The 15,185-nt window shown below is 40.0% G+C and overlaps 1 protein-coding gene across 2 annotated transcripts in view; it reads right to left on the reverse strand.

The window, feature by feature from the left end:
• FLRT2 (fibronectin leucine rich transmembrane protein 2) overlaps positions 1–15,185 on the reverse strand; it is a 90,271-nt gene that overhangs the window by 30,552 nt on the left and 44,534 nt on the right. The gene's annotated exons all lie outside the window — the stretch shown is intronic.

The following is a 15,185-nucleotide window of genomic DNA, read 5'->3' on the forward strand; positions in this document are numbered from 1 at the left end:
GTAATCTCATTAACAACTGTCACCTTACAAGAATGATAATTTGGATATATTATGTTAAATAAAACTTATTAGTGATTTCAAAGTATATTTTCATCTTGTCACAGCTATTTTAATGACCAAATTCAAGTAGAGTCAAATTTATTAGTATGATGTAAAGAAATTGCTCATTTGACAAATCCTGATTCATGTTATAATTTACTTTGTAATTTTTCAATTAGTGTAGTAAGTTATTCATTTCATGACTGTAATATGTGTTTCAAACAGTAAGCTAAATGTGCATTCTGTATGAGGATAATGACCCTTTATTTTACACATCTTTAAGAGTCAAGGTTTACCTGTCAAAATATTTATTACACAATAAAACTGTTGTACATTCACTAGTTAAAGCAATGGCTCAATTATAAATTAGGAACCATGCTCACCTGTCACTCAATAAATCAAAGGTAATTATGGAGAAACATGTAGTTGCTTGTAACCCTGGATATATGAAGATTTGTATTATTCTCAGATAGTTTCATGTATTAATTGGCAGAAATAACTTGGTGGTTATTTTGCAGGATGGAAGTAATGCATCTCTCAATCTCCTAAGTGGTCACCTAAATTTCAATTATATAGTAACAACCTGGTCTGCCTGGCTTCAAGCAAAGGGCAGGGCTGTGTTGCACACTCAGCCTGTGCCTCTTCAGACATTCAAGATCCAAATCCCTTCCCACTGCAGACTTTCTAATCAGGAAGAAAGCTTTACTACAGCACAGTGCACCTCCAAGGCACCTACATCGCAAGGTGTCCTATTAACTTCTGGCTTGAACATCAAGTCACCACCCTCATTCGGTTTTCTTAATAGCTGTGTTCTTGCTGTTATCCAAGATTGTTCGATTCCAGTCATGTCTGAGATGTCTGTAGACGATCTTCCAGATTACACGGTGTTGAATGAGGAGTCAAGGAAAGTGGATAAGTCCAACTGAAAGTGCATGGCAATGAGACGAATAGATGGACATGAGTGGGCTGTGTGTGCCAGCTGGGCTGCCATGGTTATGCTTGTAGCGTGAGGATTATGTGGGTGGGCCTGGTCCTTAAGCACTCACTGGATCGGACAGAGTAGGATAGAAGCTAAGCATGGGAGTTGGGGATGGCACATGCAGGCAAGGTTGCAAGTAGTCAACAGGCTGGGACAGTGCTGAATCTACTGATCTGAAACGGTTGTGTGAGACTCAAGTCAGACAGACTCACCAAATTGGTGTGTCACACAGATGCTAAGCTTGGAGGTTGTGAATGGAATAGGAGGGCTAAGATGTACAGCACACAGAAAGTGTTAGCTAGGCTAGGTGTAGAGGCCAGTCCTCAAGGAGTCCAAGTCTTAAGAATGTGTCTACCCCTCCAGGGGACATGGTCAAAGGTGAGGCACCAGAGTATGTGAGAAAGCAATATCCCATTCAGAGGAAGGACAGCAGGTTACCAAGAAGAGACTTGATACCCTATGAACATATACAGGGGGAGGTAATCCCCCTCAGGAACAGTCATAGGGGAGGGGAATAAGGGGAAAATGGGAGGGAAGGAAGAATGGGAGGATACAAGGGATGGGATAACCATTGAGACGTAACAAGAATAAATTAATAAAGGAGAAAAAAATTAAAAAAAAAAGAATGTGTCTACACTGAAAACACAGAAAACAACAATAGCTTGGAAGTCTTTGAAACCTGTTACCCTCTTTTTTAAAATGACGACTATTTCATATCAAGCATTAAACACATTAGATGATGTTTTCTTTCTGATGCATGGTATTTACTTTTCATTGACTTAATTGACCTGGAATTTCTTTCAATGACCTTTTGCCACTGACTCAAAGTAAAAAAGGTGAAAAGAATAGTAAAAAAGAAATAGCTCTCACTTCCTGTAAAAAGGGAAATTAGGGGAAAAAAAAAAGGAAGCACAAGCAATCCAGTGACGTATTCAAGGCCACTCAGCATTCAGAGGAAGCAGTGAATAAAGGTCTGACTCAAAGAGCATATGACTGCAGCAATTTCCAAGCACACACTCAATGGAATAATCAAATGACTCTTCACAAACGCCTCTTCTTCATATGACAATATGTAGATGCTGTAGCCTTCATATATTCAAACCTCTACACTGTTTTGAATTGATTATATCCACAAAGACAGAAAAGACAAAATCTGGAAAGCATTACCACCTTACAAATGAAACAGAAAAATAATGCTACGCAGGAGTTAAGAGGAAGGAAATTGGTCCAGAAGATTCCCAGGCTCTGTCATATGACTAGCACAGTAGCTCTATGTTCTGACAATTGTAGCATTCTGCCTGCGCTCTGAAGGGCTTGGGCCGAATGGAGGCACTTTTCAAAGTCACAACCTGAGGTGTCACTGGTATTGGGTGGGCAGAGGCGGCAGAGATGGCTAATTCTCCTTCCATGCACAGCACAGCACAGCACAACATTCTGAAACAAAGACATCAATGTTCCCGAGTGTCACCTCCACGGAATACTGAACTGGAGACAGGGACTTGACTAGGTTACTAATTCTCTGGAGTCTTTGTATTTCCACCTACACAATGTTACTAATAAAACAGCAGATTCTAAAGCTACATGATGGTGTGGCAAGAAGCACCTCAATCAAAATGCATACTCCTATTACTTAAATGCTCCTGAAAATTGGACAGTAATATTACCCAGAAGGCTTTAAAACACACATGAAGAAAAAGAACAAAATCTTACTTGGCAAAAAAAAAAAAAAAAAAAACCACACAAAAAAACCAAAACACTAGTTTTTAAATTTAAAATACCACTAAGTATGTCCAGTATTCAAAAATTATACTTGATACCTTTTAGAGGATCTGAGTCTAAACCCATCACCACCAATAAAAAAGGACATTAAAACAAACAACTACAGAACAGTTCCTTGTCCTTTGCCATGCAAAAATTCTTAGCATTCTGCTGGAGTAGAGAGGCAGTGAAAAATTACAGCAGGTGTTTAAACAGGAAAAATTTACACCTAACACAGATGCTAAAATCACAATTATATTTGTATCATCATTGGAACAGGAGTTCCTCTGCCAAGGCTAAAATTTTTTATTTAGTCATAAGGGATCCGATATGGTTTGTTTGAACTGTCAATTGTGACCACATCTGAGGAGGCAGTTTGTATGTGTCTGGCTGATCTTGTGGTGAGTTTTGAATAACAGGGATGTCTTCACTTGGGCAGGGGGTGGGGGTAGAATGGGTTTCCTCCCTGGGCAGGTCATTTAATTTGTTGAAACAGTTGGTGCTTGGAAAGCAAGTTCCTATTAAAGTGGCCTAAAATTCCAATATGTTTCTTTGCTTTAAGAAGTGAGCAGAGCCAGAAACCACAAGATTATACATCAATGAACAAACAAAACAAGTCAGGAGGATCCTGACAGCAGAAGGCAGAAATTCCCTGCAACAGTTAGCACACTGGTATTTGCTGTCAGTGTCAATTAGAGGGGGCAAGATGACCTCTGCTTTTTAATTTTCTTTCATTCCTTAGGCAGCTACAAACTAGATGACAAAGCATTTTCAGTACAAAAAAAAACATACTAGTTCCCGCTTCCTGAAATGCAGAAAGACTGTACGTGAGTCAGTCTTGCACACAAACATCATTTTTGGGAACAAGGCCAAACTGAGGTTCCTCCTTTGATGGCAAGAGGCAATCAAAGCACACTTGTCTAAGATACAGTAATACAGCAAATACCAAGTTAGACACTGGTTATATAAAACCGCTTAGATTTTGCTGCAGTCAAAGTAGAGACTATCGGTCTGGAAAGGAAAAACCAATGAAAATAAATACAAAAACATTTCTAGCATTTTTAAGCTCCCTGGAAATCTCCTTGTGTCGCAAAAGCCTCAGAACAAGCCTTTCTTGTGTGTCAACCTTTTCCATACCAATCTCTTTCTTATTACTTTGAGATTACACAGGGCACAATGCTAAGCCCACTTCCAAATGGATTCTGTGTTGACAGTTCACATGAAAATGTGCACTTTGTACATGGAAATTATTTATGCATTTTCATGTTTTTTATGTATTACATATGAATGTATGCCATCTTTCTAAAGTTTTATTTTATTTTTTAATGTATGTGTGAGCCTGTTTTACTTTATGTGTGCAGGTTACATAGAGATGGTTATGAGCTACCGTGTTAGTGCTGGGAATCAGATCCAGGATCCTGGGTAAGAGCATCAAGTGCTCCAGACCACACAGCACTCTTTCGAGCCCCATGAGTACCATTATTTTAAATCGTCCACGGCATAAACATTGGTACGTACAGAATAGCTTTAAACACCGATTTAGTAGCATCTCTTGTTTTAGAAATTTTACTATACAATGGCGATCACACCTAACATGTTACCTGCCCACTTTTCCCACTATTCACGGTTCAGTGTGGTGTTTTAACCACAGGCCAGTGCTGTAGCACATACCTCCTCAGTCTGTTCTTTCATACTGGAAACTTTCTGACTGCTGGTTGAACACAATGGTTTGCACTGCCAGCTCAGCCCAGATTAGAGAAAGGCTTAGGCTCAACGCATAGCATACTCAGTGTAGGACTTAGTGGTAAGTTATTCAAGTGCATGGTGCCTCATTTGACAAGTGGGGAGAAATAGTTACCTGTCCCAGTGTTGTTTTATGAATTAATCATCCGAGTTTGGGAAATAGCTTGCTTAATGGTGAGACACTTGTCTAGCATGCACAAGGTCTAAGCTTCAATTCTCAGTTATAATTAGTACTATATTAACATATCACACATACATAAGTACATGTATAACGCATATGTGTGTTTATATATTATATAAACATTGATTACATTGTTCACACGCTAGTGGTGAAAAGTATTTAATGGAGAACTTTCATTTTCTCATTAAAAGCATATAGAATTGATGCCAAGGAGGAAAATATATCAAAATATTTGCTGTAAATTGCCAACCAAAGTGAAGCACTTGTTGCTTTTCCTCGCCATTAGGAAAAGCACGTGGAACCACTCATCTCTGGGTTTGACATCTTCTCCTAGTCCTTACAGCAAGCTTCTGGGAAACATCCAAGGAGCCCTTTTCAGCTTTACTTCCCTGTGTAACAAAGGTCTTATGGTTTACATTTAGATAAATGTGAAAAAAAAATCTATCCTCGTTCTCTAAAGCCTAAGTTATACAATAAGAGCTAGAATACATTCTAGAATACTGTGTATCCACATTGGCATGTACGCTTAAAGTAAACACACATGTACACACCCAGGTATACACACAATGGTTCTTTCTGTGTGTTGCGCTTAAGACGGTGGTTAGTTTCCTCTTCCGCTTTGGCTTTTTAAAAAATCATCAATAATGCAGTTTTGCTTAACACCTGAAATTAAGTAAGGTACTGATTTTAGGACGTGGGTGATTGCAATGTTATCCTAACTAAATTCCCACCTTATATGGAGAAGGCGGGGTATGCTGTAAAGACTGTCCTGAACAAATGACAGTCTGGCATCACACAAAGCTGGAAGAGATTACTAGGGGAACTGGAACGTCTTAGTAAATGGCTTTCCTTTATCAACCCAGAGGGTAGACAGTCAACTTTGAAAAAACTAATCTGAAATGGCTTGCAATGGTCAGGGCGGAGTGCAAATGACAGAAAACATGGCAGCCATTCTCTCCCTTAATCTCAGCTTTTTTTGTAGGTATCCCTACTGTATTTTACAGGGAAGGAAGTAAGAGTTCAAAGCCACACAATGGGTCAGAAGAGGACTTTGAAACACCTACATATTTCTTGGAACCAAGTCAAGCATCCTTTCACTATGTCACAGGGACCTAGGCTGCCTTTTGCCTTTCCCTAGCAGATCTATATTTTTATTTATTCCTTTGCCAACCTCCCAGATAATCCAGTCTGCACTTTACGGATATTTCCCATTTTCTGTGAAAAGTAAGCAAGGGTACAAAACCCTCCCCCTAGCTCCCACACAGAAGGTCTGCTGAAGGTGAGGTCAGCAATGCCTGAACTCACTAGCATTCTCACAGGAGTATGGCTGCAGATATGCACACCGACTCTGCAAGGCTCATAAAGCAGCTTTCAGCAGCACTTAGCGCCCTGTGTTAGTGTGCATCTGCAGCAGCAGCCCGACACTGCACAGTGCGCGATTCTCTACTGAACCCAAGCAGGCCTGCGTATGAGCAGAGAAAAGGGCCTGGGAGCCAGAGAAGAATGTCCATCCTCTGTGACTCTGGAGGGTGTATTGTAGCACACTGAAAGGCAGGAACAGGAAAGCCAGCCAAACACTATCAATAGAAGAACGTCATTCCCAGCATGTCCCCTCCAGCCTAGGTACCTAATATCTGCCCCTTAACAGATATGCAAAATGTAGAGCCCTAGTAAGAATGTATACCTTTTAGAGGTTTGGGCAGAAAATATCTTTCCTAATTATTTAAACAAGGACATAAGTATCATGTCCTGAGTCAATATTCTAAAACCAGGTACGTGCACATTCCACTCAGAACAGGCATCTCCAGTCTTATGTAAACATTAATCAACTCACCCGCTCATGTTATGAGGTAAGTAGCTAAGAAGCCCTAGTTTAGCAGTGCTTAGGGAGGTTAAGAAAACAGAGCAATTTCATTTGAGGGCCTTCCAGAACCTTCAAACTCACTAGCAGAGGTGCAAGAGAGCCCACGTCCCCTAAAACATAAATAACTCTGACTGCAGTGCTAAGGACAGTTCACAGCACAGAGGCCAGTCAATAAGAAGACACCACTGCTAATCACAAGCTGTTCTTATGCCACCCATAGGCTCCTGGCTTGATTCTGGTTATCTTAAGAAGGTCCTTCTTCTCCTAGCTGATCCACAGGAGGCTCTTGCTCTCTGCTGTCTGGAGGAGGGCAGTCAACTGACTGGCTCTAAAGTGAACAAGACCTCCTTCTTTTTCAATTCCTTTAGGCGACCTTCCTGAGTGGGGACAGGAGCTGTGACACTTCTTTTCTCCTGTAAGAGTTCAGAGGCTTCTCGGCATGATTCTGGAAGTACTTGTGGCTTTAAGGTCCTGCTGCCAAAATAGACCTACATTCCTAAAATTCACTGAGCTAACCCACATTTGAATTCTGCTCATGATTGAGTGCCCATCCATTGCTCAATGGATTAGCCCCATGAGAAGTACTACTCTGAATATTTTAATGATCTCGTTTCCAAGAAGCAAGAATCCAGGAGGGTTTAAGAATATGAACAAAAAGCCAGATGTGGTGGTGCAAGACTTTAATTCCAGCACTCAGGGAGGCAGAGGCAGGCAGACTGATGTGGGTTCAAGGCCACTCTGGTTTACAATAAGACTCAAGGACAACCAAGGCTACACAAAGAAACCCTTTCTCAAAAAAGCAACCCCCCCAAAAAAAGAATATGAACATTTTGTGTGTGTGTGTGCATATATATATATATATATATATATATATATATATATAATTCTCTTGCTTCTAAAAATGGTATTACATATCTTACAAAAGTAAGGCAGGTACCAATAATACATACCTTTATCTAAGTATTATTTGGACAAGTATGAGGAGAGACAGTCTGACTCTCAAAGATGAGCCTTGCCAGTAATGTTCATTATGCATAGATATTACCTTTCATTGACCATTCTACACATAGTTCTTATAGTCCTAATCCTCAACCAGGTGATCCATTCCTCAAGAAGAAATTTTCCCTAGGTTCTTTCTAGTTTTAAATTTATTATTATTATTATTACTATTATTATTATTATTATTATTATTATTATTATTATTATTATTATTATTATTATTATTATTATATTACTATATTGTGCACATATGCAGCTATTTCACAGGTTCTCAAAATGAGGAAGTTTCCTACTGAGTTGAAAATAAGAAGCCAGAATTTCCTCTTAGAGGTGAAAGAGTCTGTACATGAATTTCTCAAGTTATCCTCTAAATGGTCACTTAAGATAGGACTAATTACCATTGCTACTATACAGTGATTGCACCAGTAAGATTTAAGGGAACTTGAATGTACCTGCCAGGCATGGTAATTAAGGTTCCTTCTTTTAGCTCAGGCAATAGTACTGAAGTTGATCTTCAACTAGTTCTAATACACAGAGTCAGAAACTAAAACCACCACAGGAGACAAATGACTTAGTACCTCTGTCATTAAGTGCCAGGGTTTTAACTCAAAATGCCTAGGTCCTAAACTTCATAACCACTGTGTAACTATGCCTCAAAAAAAATGGTAGGTACAAATGAAAATCAATGAGTGGAATTCAAAAGGATGTCTGAAGTTACTGAGCAAAGACCTGCCCAGGCTTTCATTACAAACTTATTGGCTATTGCCTTTAGTCTTAAATCAAAATAAGCCACAAATATATTTCACTTAGAGATAAACACCCACACATATCAATCAATCAATCAATCAATCAATCCTATCTAATATTTTTTATGAACCAAAAATAATGCTCATATGACTACTGAATAGAATTACACTCAAATTCTACTTGTTCTGCTTTCCCACAGCCTGTGGGATCTCATAACAGGGCCTGCCTGTGTGATATAAGGAGTAAAATGTATTATCAGGTCTTATGATCAGCAGCCACCATTGGGGAAAGATTTCCTATTATGAGAGGTTCCATTACCTGTCCTTCATAGCATTTTAATGCCAAACATCATTTGCATTTGCATGTATGTATGTCAATCAAAGCTAGGATTGCATCCTTTCAAAGGCCATAATCTTGGTTGAGTGGAAATGACACACAATTTTGTTTACGACACTTCCAATCTTTGAACAGAATGAAATGAAAAAACAACAGTGCAAAAAAAAAAAGGGGGGGGAGCTTAAAAATTTTACCACATTCATGTTCAAATGAAATATGGGAAAGGAATATTGGTTTGCCATTCTCATAATCTTTGTAAATATGCTCACTTTTTGCCTAAATCAAAGAAAAATAACTTCAACATTTAGAATGTATTCCTGAAAATTGATAATGAAAGATTCCACAAAAAAACAAACGTATAAGAACGTTTGTAATGTGAGGATTTAACAGAGGGAATTTAACCTCTCACTCCAGCAGAAAATGGCCACCTGCATGCTGGAATAAAGCTTTAATGCTACCGTTCACGCTATCATGGTGAGTGTGCATGCATGCCTAAGAAGAGCTGGATGGTGAACTTTGTGGAAGGAAAGCAGGCACCACAACAACCAGAAAGAACATGCTTCCAAGAAGTTGAGATGTGGCAGAGCTTCCTAAGCTGTCTCCATCAGAGCTAGCACTTCCCAGGTCTTGTTTTCCTTTCTTGACCGCTAAAGCACAGCCTTTCTGAGCTGAGTGGCTTTCTTCAATGAGGCCCTGCAACCACAAGCATCTCGTTCTGAGCACTGTGTGTTCTCTTCTGGAATCTGGAAACCTGGTTGCCCTCTCTGCTGCCTCCAGACCATCGCTGAGCAAATAAGAAACCAATTTGCATAAGTTTCACTTCTGCTTTATTCACCTTCTGTCCAAATCTAGAACATGAGGGTTTTGAGGCATCCCTATGTAGGAGGTCACTAAAACTGAAATGTGTATATGGCACCCACTCCAGAACTCAGTTTAGATTTAAAGTTAATGCTGAAGTAAGAGAAAGTCTACTTACTCCAAGGGAAAAATGAGAAGACCAATGTGACAGTAAAAACCTTCAACGTGGAAGCAAATTGGAATCACCAATGTGGTGTCCTATCTCCATGGACTGGCTAGAATGCAAAAACGTGTGGGGTGCCTATAAGGTATCCCAGTTTTTTGTTTGCATTTCTACATTCAATACGTAAAAGGGTCTAGAATTATGAGGACATTCAAAATACTGTAAGAGCAGAGAGAAGATACAGATACAGTCATACCTGGATCTAGTCCCATTTCCTTAACTCTCAGTCAACCAGACCTGTGACCAGCCATTTTCTAAGACTCCTTTCCTGAGCTAGGAACTGGGCTGGAAACTGCAACTGAGAACTTCAGTAATTCACTCAGCCTTCCAGTGTTTTGCTCCCTGGAACATTAACCAGCATAAAACTGTGACTTTTAAATTAAGGCCTACTAAGGTTGTGTGTAGTAAGCTGGATCAAAGCCATAGTAATGCATATTGACAGTGGTGCATGTATACATGCAGAAACACCTTGTATAAATATGCTCCTGAGAAGCAAAGCCCACATTTCTTCTTAAAAGTCCACGAACACCCTGCGACACCAACAGCACCTTTCCTGGATCATTAATTTTGGTCCGAATTTACTATTGCCAGGAAAGCGGTCACACTGTCCAGCAGACACCCACCTGCAATTGGGATGAATGTGCCTGGCATCTTGACATTATATTGATTCTTGTCCAAAGCTTATGTAAAAAAGAAGAAGAAGGAGGAGAAGAAAAAGAGGAGGAGGAAGAGAGGGAAGAGAGGGAGGAGGAGGAGAAGAAGGAGAGGGAGGAGGAGAAAGAAAGAAAGAAAAAAAGAAAGAAAGAAAGAAAGAAAGCAGCCCAGAGTCCAAAAGGAATCTCAACCATCCAAGCAGCTAAAAACTGAAAGAAAGAGAGTCAAGATGCAAATCTGAGCAACAAAACCGAGACAACTCAAAATAGACTAGTACATCTTCAAGGGCAAATCTGCAAGAGATGAGGATGCTTTCTTTTGACAACCACAGATCCAGGAAATGCATCACCGTTCATATGGGATGAGTGCCCTTAGTGGTCCAATCTGCATTATTGTTGACATATTCACAAGAAAGTGTCCACACTGATCTAGTGATATCACCATGAAAACATATCAAATTTTGCCATGTCAGCCTCTGCATATCCAGTAGAAATCGCCTTGCCATAAGCAAAGCCCTGTTTATAACAAATGACTTAAGTCATTAAGCAGGTAGAATAAGAAATTATATAAAGTACTTGAGTAGACTATATCCTATAATCATCAAAACAACCAGAGAAGCAATAGGTGCTTTCCATTTTACAGATTTAAAAAATGAGATTTTTCAGGGGAAGAACAGTAATTTGACTCTTATTGTAAATAAATGAGAAAATAGATGTGAGAGGGCATTAGGGTCACTTAGGAGGTTTGTGACATTTCCCTATTTCTTTCACACATTCTCAATAAACTACGACTAAATAAAATGAGTATTGCCCAACCTCCAATTCCTGGCACCAGTGGCTTTGGATACAGGGGCTCTTCACACCCCACTCTGCAAACCACACTGACTCTTCTCAAGGGTTACTGAGATTCTGATGGTTTTTTGTTGTTGTTGTTGTCGTTGTTGTTTTTATTTTAGGAAAGAGAAGACACCCATTTTGAAACAAGAATAAATAAGTGAAAAAGAAGGAAGAGGAGAAAGATGTAATTCTATGCAGCGACACGGACTTCTTCAGGCTCTTATGTTCTGGCCTCTCCCAGCCCAGTGAACAACTCCCACTGACTTCAAAACCAGCTCCTGGGAAAGAAAGGGCAGTGAGGTCTAAAAGGGCCAGGAGGAGGAGGAGGTCCTGATGTGTAGGGGAGGCAAAGAGAAGCGGAGATTCATTGCAGATGCCAATCACCTCAAACCGTGTGTGCAAAACATCCTCCCAACGCTGATTTCTATCGGGGATGTGGGATGGCTTGGAAAGTAAGAGTTTCTATCTGGGGATGGTGTATTTCTGCTGTGCAGATATTTCCCAGGTTTCCAAGATTGTTCCAGGTTTCTGTGTGCCAGGCTGAGTTTGATGAATAGGGAAAGCCATCCATATGTCAACTGGATTTAATTTACCCCTACCATGACAAAGCGGTGGGTACTGTTTCCCACAGAACTGAATTGTCTGTGTTTGTGCACTTCTGTAATTTCAAGAAATGCTTTTTTTTTTGTAGAAGAAAAAAAAGTCATCCTAGATTGAGGTAGTACAAAGAAACCAACCTGTGATATAACTAGTGCACTTCCTACAAGCGGTTTCTTGTGCTACCAACCCCGAGGCTCTCCACATTGCTAGGGCATCTGTTTCCTCTGCTGTGTCAGGGACTGGAGTCCGCCTGGAAGTCAGGTAGATCCCTTCCTCCCTCCAGTCTGTCACTGATTTAAAAGCTGACTTCTTTGAACCAGCCATTTAGGCATTCATTCTTACTTCATCATCTGACCATCATCAGTGTTACTGCTGCCTCATTAGCCAAAATTATTACAGACATATAAAGGTGAGCCTTGTGATGATAATATTAACAATATGCTTTTGCCTAGTTAATACAGCGTGCATTTAATTTCTGCTCTGCCACCAAAGCCACTGTAGTTGGGTGTCTGGCAGCTTTGTGGATGGTTACAAAGCTGAGGGTGAAAAAGGAAACAAGTCCAAAGCATCTTTTGAAACAATAGACTGAGTGTCCTTCCATGTAGAGATGGCAAGAAAAGGGCATACAGATTCCCAAACTAAAAACCACTGGCCGATTCCTTCTCAACTCACATTTTAAGAAACTCTCTAAGGATACTGAAAGCCATCTGCTGAGTCAAGTCCCGAGTCGGTTCTTCACCTTCTCATGCATGTCCCACTGACAGCCAAGGGAGTAAAACACATTCTAGAGGCTGGGTATGGTCCTCAGAGACTGATACACAGTATGAAACAGTATGCTGCCTAGCAAGTGAACACGGATAAAAAGTGTGGCTGTGGGGAATTAGTAAAAATCCATGCATCTCCTTTTAGTCACAGCAGCAGTGAGCTTGTGACTAGAATTCTATCTATAAATGCACTCCTTTCCGATGTCAACAGGAATTTAGTTACAGTGTTACAGAGGGAAATGAATTCATACGTCATTTATAATGATTCATTTTGCTTCCCCTCCTGCACATATATACATATTGACAGAATATGAGAATACACTTTATAAAAAATCAATTGTGTTTTGTATTCTCCTGAAACATCAAAAGGAGCCCTGAGAATTCAAAGATTTGACAGCCTGTGAACAAATACTTAAGAGGGGTGACCCACAATGGAATTCCATGGGCCATGGACTCAGCCAGCTCACAAAGAAAAGGCGAGTGCTTAGGCACTGCAGATTGCTCTTGATTTATTTTGAGATTTGAATTTCCATTTTATTTTTAACAAGAGCTTTACAGTTCGCTGACAAATGTCCTACACTATATTTAGAAGAATAATAATATTTAAGATCAGGAATGCACACTGACAGAGCTTGCTTTCTCCTTTTATTCCTACAGAAAGGGAAAGTAAATGCACACAGGAAGATATCCATGCCAAAGATGAGCTTCTTCCAGCAGAATTACTGCTTTCACTCTGACCTCTGTAATGAAGGTTCTTGCAGGTGAGTCACAGATGCTTTTAAATTTCACCTATGTTTTTCCCCCACGAACTAAAAAAAAAAACCATAAATCCACCATTTAGCAGGCAATTAGTTTTACCCAAGGAGAGCTTTAAAGCTGAAAATGAGTTTGAAAACAAAAATAAAAAGGACAAACAGCTTCTTAACCTAGCCCTAAACAACACAACCAGTGTGGGCTGTGTCTGCACTTAGAATTAGACTTTTCAGAAAAAAAGGAAAAGGACTGTTTTTGGCTTTCCTTGAAAGAAAGCTAGAGGCAAGCAATATGCTGATTATTCTTCAAAGAAAGGGTGTTGAAAGCTTTTTAATAACATGGAAAATCCCAAGTTTGCAAGCCACAAACAGCAAACAACAGCAGTGTCTTATCACATTACAAATGTGAGTTACTCTTTGGAGTAACTACTCTTTGGAGACATCAACTTTGGAACAAATCAGGATGCTTTCACATCTATACTCAAACAGAAGGAAACAGCCAGACACTTTGAGATACTCAAAGGTAATTGTCGTGATAAAATTACATAATATTTGTCCTGAACAAAGAGGGAGAAACCATATGTAGTTAAAAGACCAGGAAATACAAACAAAATTGAAAAACTGAAGGCTTGGTCATGACTTTCTGAGGCCCATTCTGTCAGTCAGATTGTCAAGCATAGTACAGATTATCATTTTTTTTTCACCTGAGAGAGAAAAAGAGTCCCACACTAGACCATTCATTATAGGAAACACAGCATATAAATCAGTAGGCCCATGCAACTCTCCCAAATGTCAAGAATGTGGTAAGGTTTACTGAGTCCTTAAGAGCTGCACTCCTGCCTGGCTCTGTGCTAAGCTCTGAGCTGATATTACGTCCAATACTTCCGATAGCTCAGGGCAGTTGAGTGAAGGCGCCACTTCTCTTGTTATGAACACCTGACACTCAGAAGGGAGGAGTTATCTCAGACTGTGGTCATCTGATGTCTAAGTGGTCCTTTGCTTCCTGCCTTCACTCCTGAACATTCTCACCATACAGTTTCTACATGGAGCCTTGGGAGTGTGAAGAATGCCTTTTTCTCACTAGTCCGTGGTACCCATGGGAAGTGGCACATAGCAAAGGATTTTCTACAGACTATAAAACATGAAGGTTGGGGCTTCAGAGAGACTAACTGTTCATCTCCGAGTACTCCACAAAGGTCTTCAAAGCCTCTGTGGACATGCTGGTCCAAAATTAAAGACATTTTCTTTCCCTACTTCCAACCTAACTTACAGTTGCCAAAAGGGAAGATTTGGAAATACTTGTAAACACAAAACACCTTAAGTTTTCTTTTTAAGAGCACTCCTTTTAAGGTGGCAATGAATCAAACAGACGCATTTGAGTTGGAAGAAATATTTCAACAAGGAATGATCAAACTATTAGTTTTGGGAGAAGGGCATGGGGTTTGTGAGCACAGAATCCCATACTGTACCCACATCCATACTCCATGCTAAAGAGTCCACATGTAGCAGACACATGTCATCGATGCTTTTGTGCAAAAGGAACACCATTCTTGCTGTAGACATAAGACTGGTGTGCAGGATCATCTGGTTCTGAGTTTCTCACTCTCAGATTGTAACTGCCCAAGGACAAGCACTGGAGATAAACAAACATAGACTACTATAAACTTGAGTCTGGCTAGTTCAACTGTTTCCCTGGCCACCCTAACTAGGCATTCCAAGTTTTGTATTAGAATATGTATCGGGAACAAGACATGTATCATGTCTAGGATGAGTACAGAAAACCACATGTGGATAACTTATTAAAAGCCATAGAGAAAGTATTGGCTTATCTGGGCCACAGGACTTTTCTGCTGAGTGAATATGTAGCCGGTGTAGGTGGTACCCAGAGATCTGAGTGGAAATGACTCCTGGT

Source organism: Acomys minous, assembly GCF_964271855.1.
Source record: "Acomys minous genome assembly, chromosome: 8".
NCBI lineage: Eukaryota > Metazoa > Chordata > Mammalia > Rodentia > Muridae > Acomys > Acomys minous.